Here is a 19,483-nt window from a genome sequence, read left to right as displayed (position 1 = left end):
CAAAGAATCGCTTTGCAATTATTTTACGACACAATTTCAAAAGGAAAAAACCCAGTTTCGGATTATGATTGGGATTTGATGAAAGAGTTTGTGGAAATGTTAGAAGTTTTTAAACAATCAACCACTTTTTTATCGGGCATATATTACCCGACAAGTCTATTCTTACTAAATGAATTATGGTTGATGTCTGCACAACTGGAGCGTTTTGAACAAAGAAGTGAAAGATTTGTTTCGGTTACGAGACCAATGAGACAAAAACTAGTCAAATATTTCAAAGAAATGCCACCACTTTTTACTTGCGCCGCATCATTAAACTCTTGTATCTATGTTACGGGTGTAGAGGCTTTGATTACCAAAATTTCAATGTCTGTAAATTTGCACAAAGATGACTCAAACTACATCCGTAACCAAATACACACTTTTAATAATACTTTTACTAATTTGTTTGACATTTACGCTACAAAATATGGCAATATGTCAAACACTTTGGCAAGTGTAACCAAATCTACTAGTGGTGCATCGGGTAATGGTGGGGGTCGAACGGATTTTCATTTCGACCTCTATAACTACCTTTTGGTGGAACAAAACAAAAGAGCACGCACATTAACCCCTAGTAGCGACCTTGGAATTTATATGGGGTCAAACTTTTTAAAATTCATGAGTGCACCACAATTTAAAATTTTGGATCTTTTGGCTTGGTAGAGAGAAAAGGAAGCACAATTTCCTATTGTCTCCGTCATGGCCTGCGATTTACTAACCGTCCAAGCTTCCACGGTAGCTTCAGAATCCGCTTTTTCTTTAAGTGGTAGAGTTTTATCAAAGTTGAGGATGAATCTTACCCCGGTTGTGGTAGAGGTTTGCGTTTTCTTGAAGGATTACTTGGATTCGGTGGAACGTATACAACACTTGGCATCACTAGAAGGCCCACTACCACAAAATGTTGAAACGGAGATCACAGATGAAGAATATGCACAAGGCTTATCAACACCTCCGGAAGATGAAGACGATGACGATAAAGACGAAGACGAAGATGAAGAATATGGTATTGATGAGACCCCTAGTTATTTGCGTGGTGGTTGAAGAATATTTTAGTGAAGGCGACACGAAGTGGAAGACCACAAAAACTATTTTTATTTGGCTAAATGTTATAATGCCACTTTATTGTTATTATTATTAGTTAACTAGTTTAAAAACCCTTTCTAATTCGATGTTTGATGTATGTTTTAATTATTTTAATGAACCTATGTTGCATTTTGTGTTATATATGAGGTCCAAAAATTGTTTTTATTAAAAAGTGAAAATCGGATCAGATTTCGGATCGGATCAGATTAAACCGATTCAGATTCGGGGCTTGGAAAACCGGTCAAATCTAGTTTGAAACCGATTCAGAGTAAGGGCGAAATCGGATTCGGTGTGACATCATCAATTCGGATCGGATCTGGATCCGGATCAGATCGGGTCTTTGTACATCTCTATTGACAATTACCCATTCATTTTCCAGATCATCAACTCGATGGGTGGTATTGTTGAGCTTGAGAGACAAATTTTTGGCCTTCTCAGTCTTTGCTGTGCGTTTATCCATAAGTTCATTTTCGGCAGCAAGATCCTCATACAGCTTCTCAATCTTGGAAACAATCGAGGCACTCAAATCAGCGTTGTCAACATTGAGATCAGAACAAACCTTGGTAAGAGCTACTTTTTCATTCTGAAGGGTAGTTCCGAGACCTGTAATAGCTTTGTTTGCAGCTTCATTATTGCGATCTGAAGAATTCTTGAATTCGCCCATGAACTTGGTAACATTATAAAGTAGTTTTTTTTTTTTACTTTTTCGGTCGTTTCACGAACTGTCTTCTCAGAATTTTCAACAGCCATTTTCGAGTCATCAAGATTCTTGGCATGTTCCATTGTTAACATCTCGATGAGGGATTTATGAGACTCAAGAGAGTACTCGGTATTGGGCGAAGTTTTGAAGACTCCAGTAGAGAATCAAATTTCTCATTGAGTGTTTTGAACTACCCTTTCGTCATAGGGGCCTCATCGTCATCATTGGTCGGATGAACAGTAAAAGGGCTTAAGACAAAGTCATGAAGATCATCCTTGTCATCATAAAACATCATATCCGGATCGTCTTCCCGTAAAGGTGAAATTGGAGAAGTGTTAGGGGTAACTGTAGTACCCAAATCAAATGCCCCCATAACAGATACGTTCACATTCGACATCGGCATAGTGAAAAAGGTGGATTTTGGTGAAGTGGTGGAATCAGTGAAGAACAGGGTGGTAAGAGGAACATAAATCTATGGCTGAGAAACACCAACAGAAGTCTTTAGTGGTAAGGAAGAAATGGTGATAGGAATTGTAGTGGTGATTGGGGATGAAGTAGTAGTAGGAGAAGGTGGAGAAGAAGGAACATGAAATGTTTCGTCTGGAGAAGGAACATAAGTAGGAATCAGAGATGTTACCTTCACGGTAGACTGAGTAGAAATAGGCCCCGAGACCATGGGTTGCAGTATCTTTTGTTTCATTCCGAACTACGTCTTGGTCTTCTAAATCCGAATGAGTGTGAGATTCAGAAGCTTCTTGAACATAGTCGGAGACCTAGGATTCCGAGCAGCTTTCTTGACCTTCTTCTTTAGAGTAGCAGCAGGTTCGGAGGAACCTACCTTGCCTTTTCTCTTTCCTCCATTCTTTGGTTTTCCAGCCTCGTGAATTGCCTTTCATAGAGTATCAGGCATAGGGCGAACTCCTGAAGCAGGCTTCTTCCGGTATTCATTTACAACAACATTCTCTGCATGAACAAAGTTGAGCATAGCCTCCGGAAGAGAACCAAAAAAGTTGAACTTCGTAGGACACGATTCAATGAAATTTGAAGTATGAAAGATCGGAATCGCAGCAAGCACAGAGTCATATGGAACTTCAATCTGAAGACGAACCAGAGCACATTTAACAATAATCGACCAAAAACGAGCGCATGAAATTTCAGAGTGCCTCGTTGTAGAGAGTGTACTCCAAACCACTTGAGCCTAGAGGATTGAATCATAATCAACGTTAATCTCGGTGTAGAGGCCATAGATGATCGTACAAAACAGTTTGCTAGCATTGTCTGACCCAGTAACTCGCTATGAAAAACTCTTGAAAAGTAGAGTGAAGAGTCCATTCCATATTGGTGGAAGCTTAGGTTTCTTGAACTTTGATTGAAGAGTGATCTCACCTAGATATCCCATCTAGAAAAACATCTCGATGATGGCGGATGAAGAAATCAACTTAAGATCGACCGGACTTTCTGTTGAAGTAAACCCTAGCATCCTGCAGAATCGGGTCTTTGAGATTAAAGGTTTTGTGATAGTCAGTCTCAAAAGTAATAACTACGTCATTAGGGATATGGTTTACAGATGAATATGCCTCAACGAGATGAACTAAGGGCACAAATTCCCCAATTGTTAAAGCTTGAGCAAGAGGAGAATACCTTAAACACTCGATCAATGGTTTGCGAACTTCAGTGTATGAAGAAGAGTTCAGATCTAAGGACAAGTTCTGATTGGGTTTGATGGTAAGCATGACTATTGATGCAGTTTGACCGACATGAGAAGTGGTTTCATACAAAGCAGCCATGGATGCAGTTGAAGAAGACAATGAACGGTGCAGAGAGAAAAAGGTTTTTCCTTGAGAGATTTTGAAAGTGGTGAGAAAAACAATTGCCGATTAACCCTTTTATACGTCATTGGTGGAAAGAGAAAGCCAGCCGTAGACTCTTTTGTATCCCTGAAAAAGCGCCTGAAAAGACGTGACAACTATATGTGTGTCAGGCTGTGTAACTGATGTGCATGATATCAGGATCTGGACGCGCCCAATTTGAAATCTTATCCCTTTTACACCACCGTTTTAGTTTTGCACGTTCGTAATCAAGAATTAATCTCCACAGCCTGTTCACAACAAGTAGCCATTTCCTATTTTTATAATTGAAAGTAATCATTCGGAATTGTGAGACCAGACTTTTGAAAAATCACGAGGATTTTTATGCAAGAGTGTGCCAAAGATATAGAAATAACGCAAATTATATTTGGGAATCTGTGATTTCAATAAAAAATCAACATAAAAAGAGTTGGATCCTGGGAAACGATCTCTTCCTTCGGACTCGAAAGAGACTCGGGAGTGCTTGTGTGGCATCCCGTTGAATTACGATCATCTGTTTGTTGAGAAACAATGACAATCTTCTTTTAAATAGGCTTAAGGGTGGCTCAATCTTCAATGAAATTCCGAAACTCAACATAAGTCTGAAAGTATGGAAGAAATACTTGTTTGACCAAAGTAGCCATAATAACAAGTATGCATTGGATTGATTTAAGCGGATGGATAATATAGAAATCTAAAAAAACAGATCTTTTGGGAAGAAAGTCTTGGGTCAAGAACAATTCATCAAGATCTCGCAAAAATAAAAATAATGAGATTCCAAGGTACAAACCACGAGGGTTGAATTTCGTCAATTCCATGGCGAAAAAACTAGAACATATTAATTGTTCACCGCCAATTAAGAAACTGGTTTCGGATTTTGGGTTTCACCCAATTCATGGTGATAACGAATTTAAGATCATCAACACAGATGTTATGTAACCATAAACCTCAGTGGTAATTGGTAAGAATTTTGAGGGTTACATTTGTGGAAGTGAAAAGTACGGAGAAATAATGGAGGTAGTTTCGAAGATAATATGTACCTCTCCTATATAAGACTGACCAAGCAGTGAATTCTTAACTCCGTTGAGAAGAGTAAGGTAGCTCAATGACTTATGCGAATTTATAGCCTATTTGGGAAGAAACAATTGGTTTTATCGATCCCGTAGGGCTTTAATCATAGAGTCTCAGAGGCTTTGGATTTGAAATTACAAATCTTTCCCCCTTTCCCCATCGTCCCAATTTGAAGGAAAAATATATACCTTCATCTAAAATACATGTTGAAAATATCACACAAAATAATAATAAAAAAATATTTTTGGAAATTTTGAGTTTTTCTAAAAAAAAAAGATAAAACATAAATAAAGAAAATGTTTTTGTGATTTTGGATTTTTATGAAAAATAAATAAAAGAAGAAAAATAAAGAACATATTTTTGTGATTTTCGAACTTTCTGAAAAAGAAATAAAAACAGAAAAATAGATTCAAATACAAAAATGTACAGTAACTTCTAAATCAATCGGAAGAGACTTAATATATAAGGGATAAAAAACTTCTGAACATTTAGATGATAAGTGGATTCCGAGTCGTTCCGAGGGCTTGAAACCATTCAGAACATGAAGTATAGATTCCGAGGGCTCAGAGCGGTTCGGAGAAAGAACACTCCTTTACTCTACTTTGTTGTTTTCGGAATAGAATCTGCTTCTATCATTCCTAAACTTGAAGAATTCGTTTGAAGGTTTATTTAGGTAATGCTTTCATAAAGATATCAACTAGTTGATCAGTAGATCTCACAAAGTGAATTTCAACATTGCTATCCTCCACGTGATCTTTTATGAAATGATGTCGATTCATAAAAACTTCTTTAGAATCATATGTGTAAAAACTAAAGATCGAGTTTAGGTCTTAACAAGACACCAGATCTAACATTTATAATCGATGAAAGCGATGAAGACTATAGGAAATGATCTAATAGAAAGTCAAAACCCTAATGAACTTGACAGAAGATATGCATATGTATTACAAAATCTCCTGCTCTGATACCAATTGTTGAAACAATAACTTATAGATTGATAGATTCAAAACAGTGAAGTAAAACAAATAACAAGAACAGCAATTGAAGTTGTGCTGAATGATTAATAATCAAAGCCTTAGAAGAGTTCAACGTGAACTTTTCTGTAAAGATAAAGTAGGGAATCACAAAATGATTAACCCCAATACAATACATGCATGCAAATGTTGGATCTATCTGCCCAAGAATCATTATGGAGTGATATTGCTAATAATATATGATCCTATAGGGTCACACCTTTATCAAGTTGGCACATTTTGTGTATTTATTATTAATATGATTAATAATAAATAATATCAATTCTTGTATTTTAATCAAGGAATAATTATTGTTTTGTGGAAATAATAATTTTAAGAGAGTATTACTAGTTATTATTTCATATGGTATTAACTAATAAGTCATGCACAACATTTTAGACTAGTTGGATTCTTTTGTCTTTTACTTAAAGGCAAAGTTTATACTTTATAAACTTGGAGTTTATAAAAAATAAAAGAATCTTACTTTTCAAAAGGCATAATGATGGTGTGGGAGGTATCTTTTCAACCTTCCACCTTTTGTCTCTCATGCTTCTAAAGGCTACCATTACATTAGATTATTTTAATGGTTAGTCCTTACTTTTCATGGGCTATATAAGAGATGCATGAGGCTTTAATTTTTGCAAGAGTGAAGCTCTTCTTCTTCCTCTATTTTCACTCTAGAACCGTGGGTTCTTCTTCTCTTCTTCCTCTTTCTCTTTTGAAGTTAGTTTGGTGTTTAGAAGACCTCTTGAGATGTTACCTTTAGTTCATAACTGAGTTAAGCACTTAAAGGCTTTACACACTCAAGAATACAAGAAGGAACTAGCATTCCAAGTGCCTTACTCTTTATGGTGGATACTTGTAGAGAAGATCATACACTTTGATCTTTTGTTATCTTCATCAACACCCCATAACCAAGTAGGTTCAAAGGCTTCAAAGGTTATCTCTAAAACATCCTATGGTTGGTTTTATTTCATTCTAACATCTATAAATGGATCCATGATGGTTCGGTTTTGTTATGAACTAAAAATAAACATGTTATTTTTAAAGTCATCCTTTGTCGTTTCTTGTAAAAAAACAAACTTTTATTTCCTATCAAAACCCAACAACAATATTTATAACCTAAACCTAGCACCATAAATGTGGATGGACAGGCCGAATCTATTTAATAAAGGCTAAATGCATACATAGAAAATTTGACACAACACATTTATAACCTAACAATTTTTCTTGGGTCGTTGCCTGAAGTTCTAATGCAAAAGGGATTTTGTAGTTGTATGTTTTAATCTTCACTGGTATATGCGAACAACATTGATTGTTGTAACATCCCAAGATTTGTCATTTATAGTCCTTGGGGATATAAGGGTGAAGCCATGAATAGCCTAAGGGCTAAATTGCAATTTTGGGATCAGGAGTAGTACAATGTGCATACATAAGGGAACGCTAAGCGTACTAGGCGCGCCCTAGTACGTTGGGCATACACTTGTGTACACTGGGCGTACTCATGATAGAAGGAAACCCCAATATTTAGGGTTTGAGTGTTATATAAACATCCTTATGAGCTCATGACCCTCCCTTACCCCAGCCTCTACATTTTGAGCTGTTTTCCCCAAACCCTAATCCTTTCCTTGAGTGTATGAGCTTATATAGTGTGTTTTGAGTAGTTGGAGAAGAAGGGTTGCATCAAGAAGTTAGAGAAGGAGAAAAATCTTGTAGATCTGAAGTTTCTTTGTGCTCTAGAAGCTCCAGAAGGGAAAAAGATCCAAACTTTATGCTTGTATGATGTAGATCTTGCCATGCTAGCTTTATGGAATCATTTCTTGTCCCAAAGACCCAAGTTGGTGCAAGTTATGATTTGTACGAGATGAGCTATCCTTTCAGACCTTAGAGAGGGTCTTAAGTTATAAAAATGGCGTTCCAATGGCTTAGGATGTCCCATGCATGTAGTAGAAAAGTCTTAAAGGATTAAGACCACATATTAAGAACTTTCTGGACGTCCGAAGTGTTAAAGTTCGAGACTTTATGAATATTTGGTCGATGGATCTGGAATTTGGGCTTAAGTGCTTAAGTCATTAAGCACTTACGTATACGCCCCGCGTAAATTCTGTATGCCCAACGTACTGAGTCAACCACCCTGATGGTGGTCAACAAAAAACAAAGTACGCTCAGCGTACCAGAGGAGTACGCCTCGCGTACGCCCTCTGTTGGGATTTTGACGAATTGGGCCACTTTTGGACTCATTGGACTTGGACCTTGTTGGGCTTTCTAAATTATGGTGTTTTGGGCCTACTTTGAATTTGGATCTTAGAATAAGGCCCAAATAGGGAGTTGTGCCCAATTTGGAAAATTAGGTCAATAATGGGCCTTGTATATGTGGACTTTTGGATTATGGATTTGGTATTGGGCCTTGGCCTAAATTAGAGAAAAGGTAAAATGGACTACTATTCTATGTGGGGCTCTTGGTCAAGATTGATATTCCCATTTATTGACTTAATATTCATTATTTTGGATAGTTCAAGATTTTTGGTGAGACAGCGATTCGGGGATTCCATTCTTCAGTTCAGATCGACATTACGAGGTGAGTTATCCTCATTATACCCAAATTTCTAAGGCACCAAGGCCAGCCCTTTGAATTATTATTCAGATTAATTGCTGTTATGACATGTTAGATCGATATCCTTGTAGATAGGATGGTTATGCTTAGTGACCTGTAGTTTGGTCTGATTGTCAGTATGTTGGTAGAAGATTACCTATTATATATGCACATGATTTATTAGTAGATAAGGGTATTCCAACCCGATGGTTTCCTGGACCCATAGTATGTTGGCATTGCAACCCGATGGTTGAGGGCCTGGGTATTCCAACCCGATGGTTGACTAGACCCATAGTATGTTGGCATTCCAACCCGATGGTTGAGGGACTGGGGTATTCCAACCCGATGGTTGAATGGACACATAGTATGTTGGCATTCCAACCCGATGGTTGAGGGCCTGGGGTATTTCAACCCGATGGTTGATTGGACCCATAGTATCCTGTTTGTTATTGTATGTATGTGTATTGTTGTGTGTATGGGTATTTTGGGGGAACTCACTAAGCTTTAGAATTACAGTTTTAGTTTTGGTTTCAGGTATTTCGGATGATCGCGGGAAGGCGAAGGCGTGATCGTACAGCTCCTCATGTTTTATGATTTTTATGAATGATTTTGGGATACTCTGATATTATACTATTTTGGAAACAAGTTTGGTAATAATCGTTGGTTTTGAAAATGTTTTTAAAAATTTAAATTTGGCGTGATTTTATGGTTGTTACAAGTTGGCATCAGAGCCTTGGTTTGAGTGAATTGGAGGAAACACTCGTGTGCCTCCAGTCTCAAGCTAAGGACAAGAATTTTAAAATGATTTTTCGAATTGTTTTCAAAATAATAAAGGATGATGCAAGTGTACGATCAGCTGGAGCTCGCGAATAGACCCCAAATACCTTGCGGATTATTTGATTTTGCGATATGTTAGAACAACATGCTAGTGATAAGATAGAGATCCTCAGGAATCGTATGATAGAATTGCTTGATCTTTGATGCCTTATCCTATGTAGAGTACCTCATTGATTGTTGTATGACTCTTATGTGTGTGAACTAACTATTGGGTGAATACTCCAAGTCACATGCTACGTGGGTTAAATAGTCTTAGGGTAAGGGATTTAGTCTTACTGTGCAGCTCTTGTCTGAGTCTAACCATTGTGGGATTAAATCTTTTAGTGTAATATTGTTTAATCCGTGTGGTATGTTATTGTATTCATGCAATAGTTAACTGGCACCAATGGAGGGTCGTGTGGCAATTGGTGGACTTGTGGCAATTGGTGAATCGCTTTGCAATTATTTTACGACACAGTTTCAAAAGGAAAAAACCTGGTTTCGGATTATGATTGGGATTGGATGGAAGAGTTTGTGGAAATGTTAGAAGTTTTTAAACAATAAACCACTTTTATATTGGGCATATATTACCCGACAAGTCTGTTGTTACTAAATGAATTATGGTTGATGTCTGCACAATTGGAGCATTTTGAACAAAGAAGTGAAATATTTGTTTTGCTTATGAGATCAATGAGACAAAAACTAGTCAAATATTTCAAAGAAATGCCACCACTTTTTACTTGCGCCGCGACATTAAAACCTTGTATCAATGTTACGGGTGTAGAGGCTTTGATTACCAAAATTTCTATGTCTTTAAATTTGCACAAAGATGACTCAAACTACATCCGTAACCAAATACACACTTTTAATAATACTTTTACTAATTTGTTTGACATTTACGCTAAAAAATATGGCAATATGTCAAACACTTTTTCAAGTGTAACCAACTCTACTAGTGGTGCGTCGGGTAGTGGTGGGGGTCGAACGGATTTTCATATCCACCTCTATAATCACCTTTTGGAGGAACAAAACAAAAGAGCATGCACATTAACCCCTAGTAGCGAACTTGGAATTTATATGGGGTCAAACTTTTTAAAATTCATGAGTGCACCACAATTTAAAATTTTGGATCTGTTGGCTTGGTAGAGAGAAAATGAAGCACAATTTCCTATTCTCTTTGTCATGGCCCGCGACTTACTAACCGTCCAAGCTTCCACGGTAGCTTTGGAATCCACTTTTTCTTTTAGTGATAAAGTTTTATCAATGTTGAGGATGAATCTTACCCCTGTTGCAGTAGAGGTTTGCGTTTGCTTGAAGGGTTACTTGGATTCAGTAGAACATATACAACACTTGGCATCATTAGAAGGCCCACTACCACAAAATGTTGAACCGGAGATCATGGATGAAGAATATGCACAAGGCTTATCAAATCTCCGGAAGAAGGAGGACGATGACGATGAAGATGAAGACGAAGATGAAGAATATGGTATTGATGAGACCCCTAGTTATTTGCGTGGTGGTTGAAGAATATTTTAGTGAAGGGGACACGAAGTGGAAGACCACAAAAACTATTTATATATGGCTAAATGTTATAATGCCACTATTTAAAAATTTGGATCTTTTGGCTTGGTGGAGAGAAAAGGAAGCACAATTTCATATTCTCTCCATCATGGCCCGCAATTTACTAACCGTCCAAGCTTCCACGGTAGCTTCGGAATCCACTTTTTCTTTTAGTGGTTGAGTTTTATCAAAGTTGAGGACGAATCTTACCCCCGGTTGCGGTAGAGGTTTGCGTTTGCTTGAAGGATTACTTGGATTCGGTGGAACGTATACAACACTTGGCATCACTAGAAAGCCCACTACCACAAAATGTTGAACTAGTGATCATGGATGAAGAATATGCACAAAGCTTATCAATACCTCCGGAAGACGAAGACGATGACGATGAAGACGAAGACGAAGATGAAGAATATGGCATTGATGAGACCCCTAGTTATTTGCGTGGTGGTTGAAGAATATTTTTGTGAAGGCGACACGAAGTGGAAGACCATAAAAACTATTTCTATTTGGCAAAATTTTATAACGCCACTTTATTATTATTATTATTAGTTAAGTAGTTTAAAAACTCTTTCTAATTCAACATTTGATGTATGTTTTAACTATTTTAATGAACCTATGTTGCATTTTGTGTTATATACGAGGTCCAAAAAATGTTTTAAAAAAAAAGGCAAAATCGGATCAGATTTCAGATCGGATCGGGTCCGGATCGGATTAAACAGATTTGGATTCGGGGCTCAGAAAACCTGTCAAATCCAGTTTGAAACCGGTTCGGATTAAGGGTGGAATCGGATTCGGTGTGGCATCATGAATTCGGATCGGATCCGGATCGGGTCTTTGTGCATCTCTACGGATTATCTGATATCTTCCTGGTATATGTTCAGTATGGTGACGGCGAGACGATTTAAGGCGGGATCCGAATCAGGATCGGGAGCGAGTAGCCAGGATAGGCCAGTATTGTCCATTGATCAGATACGGGAGATGATTTTCGTGGAGGTTTCTCAGATTTTACGAGAAGAATCGTTTGGTGTGGTGGATCGGGTCACCACTAGGGTGATCGCCAAGTTCGAGGAGCAAGTTGTAGTCTTGCAATCTGTGAGAGATGTTGCTACCGGGATGACTATTGAGGGAGTGCTGGTGGTGGGGTCATAACTAGGAAAGAGGAGGAGGGACTTTTCAGCAGGGGACGAAGGGTTGGATGCTGCCGACCTAGGTACTGGAAGTCAGGAGGGTCAAGAGGTGTGTAGCAAGTGTGGGGGAACCCACGAGTGCGGGGAGAGAGGGCATGTGCATCGGGATTACAAGAAGGATCATATATGCTTTCAATGTCACCAGTCAGGTCATTTAAAGTCCAGCTGTCCTGCGTTGAAGGAGGAAGGAATTCGGATTCCAGCGGTCATCGTTCCTCAGGAGGTCAAAGTCGAGCCCCAAGAAGTCTATGGTATGTAATTGGAAACACCCATTTTGTAATAATAGTATGTTCAAATCGTCTTTTATCAGTATTTATTTTGTCTTGGAATATTGTTGGGAATGGATATGCAGTAATTCCGAGTTAGTCGCTTGTTTTGTATGATCTATGTGTTGCGGAGCTTCATGAGTTGTTAGCTCATTGGAGGTGTCAGGAGAATTTTATTATCAAAGGATTTTAGGTAGTTAGAGTTCATGGATTCATTAGAGGATGGGAAGTAGAACGGTTGATTAGAATTTTATCATTTATGGAAAGGGTTGTACCCTTTCGGTTTTCTTGAGATCACAGGAGGGAACAGGTTTGTGACCCCAGGGTCAGGTTATATTTCCAGCTCGGGTCCGATGGTCACAAGGGTTGGTAGCAGTATTTTAGTGATGGTAAGCGTAGGTGAGTTGATGTGGCATGAGCATCTTGCGAGACAAGTAGGTACCATATTCTTGGGTAGGCCGGGTGCCAAACTATCAATTGGATTACAAGCAGGGATCAGTTCATGTCATCTGGGATCAAAGGGGTGTTTTCCTGTGTACCCTTAGGATGGTCAGGGAAACCCTAGAGGAAGAAGTCAAGATTTCTTCGAATTCTCTTGAGAGTGTGACATATCCTGTATTCTCCAGGGTGAAATCAAGAATTTATATTGAGAGTCGTATCCTGGGTTAACTTTCTGCTATGCTTGAGTTGATCTCTAACCAGTGGGTGGTAGTTAGTGTCCTAAGTTGGGGAGAATTGGAAATTTTCAAGTTGACTGTCAGGCATTGAAGATTTTGTATGTGATCTTTCAGAAATACGTTTAGGAATTGAGTGTGTTGATGCGTTGTAGCAACCAATAGGTCTGTCTGCTGGTATTGAGCATGTTGCTTTGTGATTATAACCTGTGGAACTGTATGTTTTTTGCACCTGATGGTTATTACTTATCGAATGCTCTTAGAGACTGTCGGTGGACATGTAAGAGGGCCTGGAAACTCTTGAGTAACAACCTGTCTCAAAAATGGAAATCATGCATGGTAGAGTTTCAGTATTGCGATGCTTGGAACGTTTATTAGGCCTTTTGGGAAACGGGGGAAGGTGGATACCTTTAGGCCCGAAGGAATGAGCCACTGACGAGAAGACGACAAATTCGTTAGCTTATCGGAAGCATTCCAGTCATAGGTTGTGGGCATAGAGATTGTGATGGTTATGTCCATTGTTGAAGCGCGTTCGGAATGGATGTATTGTTGAGGTTCGGGTGAGCTATACTCGGTTGTGACGAATCAGAAGATTTTGGATGAGACGCAAGGATAGTTCCTTGGATCTCAATTTATATGTAGACTCGAGTTATGTATATAAAGGTATTCCAATCTAGGGTATTCCATCATGAGGATAGCCGAACCCTATGATTGATTTGACCTGACGTGTTTGGTATTCCAACTTGAGGGTTGATTGGGCCAAACATGTGTGTGATATGAGGGTATTCCATCCTAAGGATGACTAGACCCATCATAAGCATGCCTGGTATGCCAGCCCGAGGCTAACTGGGCCAGACATGAGTGTTTTTTTATTAGTGGGTTGATTACGTATGTTATTCGGAAGAAAAAGAACGCATGATCTTGTCAGTGTAACATCCCGGAATAGCAAGAGTAAAGTTGAAGGGCTAAAAGGGTAAAATGGGAAAGAGCGACTCGGCGAGTCCACGAGTGGACTCGGAGAGTAGAGTCGCGACTCTAGCTGCGTGTTAAGTGACCAACTCGGTGAGTAGCATGGGTGGACTCGGCGAGTTGGTGCTGAGTGGAGAAAACCCTAAATCCGGAGGTTGAGCCCTATATAAAGAACATTATGTCTTCTCCCCAGCCTCCTTATCACCCCTTGAGTTCCAGAAACCCTAATTTCGTGAAGAAACCCCATTATTGAGTGAATTGGAACTTGGAGAAGTGGTTGTTGAAGAAATCTTGAAGGAGAAGAGACTTGGATCAAAGGGCTTTGCAAGGATCCAGACTAATCTTCTCTTGGAGCTTCCTTTTGAGGTATCATTTCATTGTTTGAGCTGCTATTGTCTAGATTCATCATTTTTGGGGCTGTTAGAGATCATATCTTTTGGTGTATTGGAGTTAAAGGCTAGATCTGGGGTTGCTACCTCAGATCTGGAATGGAGAAGGGCTAGAATGCATAAAAGTCCCAGTTTATGAGTGATTGAAGGAGCTATCTTGTCCCAAACCCTAGCCCTAGAGTGTTAAGTGCCTAGATCTCCTTGGATTCACGTAAAGTTTGCCACTTTACGTGCTGGATGGCCTTAGGAAGGGTAGATCTATGGTTTGGATCATCTACATGGCTTGGATAGCCTCTATATGGATTCAGACCCGGTGGTACTCAGCGAGTTGCTTGAAGATAGGCTGGAACTCGACGAGTTGGAAGAACAACTCGGCGAGTTGGATGAAGATGGCCTGGAACTCGACGAGTTGGAAGAACAACTCGGCGAGTAGGTTGAAGATAGCCTTAGACTCGACGAGTCTGTTCTTGGACTCGGCGAGTCTTGTCGAAGAGTCCCAATCTTTTCTGGTTGAGCCGTGAATCGGTGAGTCAAGGGGATGACTCGGTGAGTTGTATGTGAGTGGACTCATAGTTGTTGAACTCGGCGAGTCTCGGGGTGACTCGGCGAGTTGGGTCGCGGATTGAAGGAAATGCTGAGCATGGGGACTCGGCGAGTAGAGTCAGTCAGGGGTTGACTTTGACCTTGCCTTTGACCAAGGGTTGACCAGTTGGTTTCCAGGGGCATTTTGGTAATTGTTGAATATTGTTTTGGGTTCAGTGCCTTGGTAGTTGTCCAGTGGTGGAGACCGTATCAGTGATCAGAGCAGCTTGGGTTATCTGTTCTGTCGGCAGTTTCGAGGTGAGTTATCCTCACTATATCAACAGTGTCTCAGGCACCAAGGCCGGCCCTTATCGGATTGAGATTCGGGTATTTGTTGTTATGTTATTGCTTTGATATGTTTGCATCCTGGTAGCTAGGATGGTATATGTTAGAGACCTGGTTGAGATCGGTATCCTGAGAGGTAGGGTGATGCTATGCTAGTAACCGGTTAGGTCGGTATCCTGGTTAGGATGATGATATGTTATGTGATCTGTTTGATCTACTTGTTGACTGTGAATTGCTATATGATTGTATGTATATGTGCACATGGTTGTTTGGACTGGAGTTGGGTTGAGGCGGATCCTGCTTTGTGCTGTAGGCCAAGATACCCAGGGCGGACCGGTTGTCCCGAAGGCCCAGAGAGCGGTCCGGATAGGCTGTAGGCCCCAAGAGGGCGGACCAGACGTGCCGAGGCTCGGAGAGTGGACCAGGCCGACTGAAGGCCCGGTGCAGGCGGACCAGTCATACTGTAGACTCAGAGAGTGGACCAGGTGGATTGAAGGCCCAGTGCGGGCGGACCAATCACACTGCAGACTCAATGTATGTGGTTAGATTCGGAGGGTGGACCAGGTGGACTGTTGGCCGGTGCGGCAGACCAGTCACACAGTAGACCCGAAGTGCATGGCTGTTCTGTGATCGGATATGTTATGGCATGTTATGCATGTATGGTATATGTGGTTGGTATTTTGGGGATATCTCACTAAGCTTTCGGGCTTACTGTTGTGGTTTAATGTTTTTCAGGTTCTTCAGGAGACCGTGGCAAGGTGAAGGCGTGATCGTACCGCTCCTCGTGTTTATATTGTAAAGAGATTATGGGAATACTTAAAATAAATAGTATTGACAACCATTTTGTAATAACTTTAATGGAATTGGGTTGTTTTCGAAAATTTTAAATTGGTTGAAATTTTTGGTCGTTAGAAGTTGGTATCAGAGCCTTGGTTTGAGTGAATTGGAGGAACACTCGTGTGACTCCAGTCTCAAATCGAGGAGAGTTTTCAAAAGAGTATTTAAAATGGTTTTCAAAATGATTAAAGGAGGACGCGGAGGTACGATCAGCCGGAGCTAGTAAGTAACCCCAAAATACCATACATGATATTTGTTTTTGAGCTTTGTTAGAACAGCATGCTAGTGCTAGGCTAGGGATCTTCAGGATTTCATGATAATGTTGCCTGATTTGTGATGCCTGTAGCCTAGTGTTTCCTTGTGAGAGATTTCCAGTGTTCCTTTAGTTGTGAGGGTTGAGCGTTGCTATGCATGTTTTCACTAGGGTGTTGTGGTAGTACTTCATACAAATATGGGTAGGTGTGGAAGGTAGTATGGGCCCGTACTACTGAAAGCACAGGACCATACGCGTATCAGGGAAACCATGACCTCTAGGGTTGGGTCGAGAGAGTTGGTTCCCGGGATAGTGGGAAGTGTCTGAGATTTTGTGTGGTGTTTTTTAGTATGGAGATTCTGAGGCATGCTGGGAGTGGATCCGGATCAGGATCGGGAGCAGGAGAGGGAGTTCCGGGCGGGTCAGTACCGCCTGAGGTTATTGGTCAGATGAGCACGTGGATGCGAGGATTCGTGAGATCCTGGGTGATGAGATTGCTGAGTTGTTCCGGGCTGAGTTTCCAAAGCTGTTTGGGTCGATCAAGACCGCCATGGTTGAGTATTTTGATGAGCGCTATGCAGCTCTCATAGAGACGGCTGCCGCGGCGGCTACAACAGTTGTAGCAGCGGCAGGGGGAGGAGCTGGTCGGGGCTTTCAGTATCGGGACTTCGATAATACGAAGCCTCCCACCTTCGATGGAGTTCAGGACCCGATTGTTGCTATGAGGTGGTTATCGGACGTAGAGGGGTGTTTCTTCACGTGTTCATGCCCTGCTGAGCAGAGGGCGAGGTGTGCTCTGAACCTGTTGAGGCTCGGGGCGAAGGATTGGTGGAGATTGACCACGGGGTCATATTCGGATGCGTAGAGGGCTGCGGTTTCATGGGATCAGTTCAGGGAGATGTTCAACACTCTCTATGTTCTGCGAGTTGAGATGGAGAGATTGGCTTAGGAGTTCCTTGAGCTGAAGCAGGATTCAGAGTCGGTGACTGAGATCACCAGGATGTTCACTGAGAGGGCGATGTTCTGCCCTGAGTTCGCTTCGGAGCAGGCTCAAATGTCTCGATATCTGAGCATGCTCAAGAGGGATATCAGACAGTTTATGTCTACGCAGAAGTGCGAGACTTTGTTGGAGTTGCAGGAGGCCGCCCGGCGGCACGAGTTAGAGATTGAGTTGCAGATGCATGAGTTGAGGCAGGCTCCAGTGCAATTGCAGCCGACGCCAAAACGGCCCAAGACCGTTGATTCTAGAGTGGGTGATCTGAGTAGCCACACTTGTGGGAAGTGTGGAAGGAGTCACACCGGAGTTTGTAGGTCCGGTGGTGCATGCCGCTAGTGCGGAAAGGAGGGGCACTATGCGAGGGATTGTCGGCAGTCAGCGCCGGTTTGGGATTTGAGGATTTGTTACCATTGTCATCAGGTTGGACATTTAAGGGTCAACTGTCCACAGCTCGCTGCAGGACCGGTGCAGGCTCCAGCACCGGCCACTTTAAGGATCACGGGTGGAGGTCAGGGTGGAGCGGAGCCCCCAAGGGATCAGGGTCGTGCTTTTCAGCTTGCAGCAGAGGAGGTCGGAGCAGTGCCGGATGCAGCTGCGGGTATGTTTCTTCCTTGATGTCTTATTATCTTATGATTATTGTGGAGTATTGTTTATGTGCTAGTATCTTTGTGTGGTTCTTGGTGTGGTATTTGTTGTTTTTGAGAGTTATGGTATGGTTATGGGTTAGTGTTGGGAATTTCGTTGGTTATCATTCATGGGGTTGTTAGTGGGAATCTGGCATTGGTCTGAATGTCGGGTAGTATCTGCCTTCTGAGGAGTGGTTAGCTGCAGATTGAGTTTCTTTCGAGCGGGATGATCAGTATGGAAATGTGATTTTGTGAAGGTTGCTAGTGCTAGTGGGAAATCAGTCCGCGTGTAAGTGTGGTGTTGTGCAGGGTTTGTTTTGGGAGGTCGGTGATAGCGACCGGTGGTTGATAGTCGTTGCCCTAAGTGGTGGAGAATTGGAAAATTCTCCGGATGATCGATGAGTATGTGAGATTGTTGAGCTGTCTGGGATTCAGCAGTGTTCTGTTAGCCAAGAGCGTAGGCTGGCATGAGTAAGTGGCAGGCATGCGGGGCGGAATACAGACCAAAGGTACTTATTTGTGGAGGGTCTGGGATCAGGCCGGGATTGAGTCGTGTGATGGAGATAGAGTTCGGAACCCCTAGAGGGCTAGAACGGTATGCATGGGAAGATTTCCCGGAGTGATAGCTCGGAATGATGAATGCTAGTTGAGCGGTCCGGATAGACTGAAGGCCGATAGGCGTACCAGTCAGGCCGAAGGCTCGGAGAACGGTCCAGCTAAACTGAAGGCACTAAGAGTGGTCCAGATTGTCTGAAGGTTCTGAGAGTGGTCCAGATTGGCTGAAGGCCTGGTGAGGTGGTCCAGTCATGTTGAAGACTCTGCAGGTATTGTTGGATCGGTTCGAGGATATGGTTTGTGTATGTTGCAGTGTGATAGCATTTGAAGGTCTGGCCCCGGGTAGTGATCTTGATTAGTTGAGATAGTGCATGGGCTTGAGAGTCCCTGCGATCAGAGTCAGAGCATGAGTGTTGGATGGATAGCGGTTACGCTATAAAAGAGTGGTGTAGCGTTGGGCGAGCACCGTGGCACTTGTCGGAGTGACAAGGCGGCCAAGTGGATTTCTTGGTAAAGGAATGAAAGAGGAGTGTAACTCTGAGAGGGAGTGCAAGTTCACGGAAGTGAAGGTGGCATAGCAGAGTTACGATTAGAGTAATCCAAGTATGGTCATTGAGCATCGTGTATGCGGCAATGGAATGGAAGCACATCCGGTTTGGGATGTCTGCTGAGGTCGCGGAAGGAATTCTGCGGGTGTAGAGCCAAGAGGCTCGGAAGGGATGCAGGGAGGGAGTCTTGGGCTCTCAATGTGATTCTGATCAGAGAATTGTGTATGTAGTAGTGATTCATCCTGGGGGATGTTTGGAGTTGTCATCAGTGTATTGGGTTTTCCATCCTGAGGGTGCTAGAGCTAGTTCAGCATGTGTATGTGATTGCAAGAGGAGAACTCATGGGAGTTGCTCTGAAGAATGTGTCTTTCTGTCAGCAGAATGACTAGAGTTGGACTCGGATCGGAAATCCGGTGGTGCATGGTTATTTCTGGATCATATGGGTCGAGTGATGGTTGTGATTTGGAGCAATGTTGCATCATGAGTAGTACTCAGTTGTTAAATGGATTTATCAGAGGGTAAAGCCGGTGGACGGCTTGAGACGGTGGTCAGGACACCGCAAGAAAGGAGAAAGTGAGTTCTGGTTGCCATGG

This window comes from Lactuca serriola, chromosome 8, assembly GCF_051521515.1.
Source record: "Lactuca serriola cultivar US96UC23 chromosome 8, Lser_US96UC23_V15, whole genome shotgun sequence".
Classification (NCBI taxonomy): domain Eukaryota; kingdom Viridiplantae; phylum Streptophyta; class Magnoliopsida; order Asterales; family Asteraceae; genus Lactuca; species Lactuca serriola.
The sequence above is the reverse complement of the archived record's forward strand: the minus strand, read 5'-3'. Positions refer to the sequence as shown.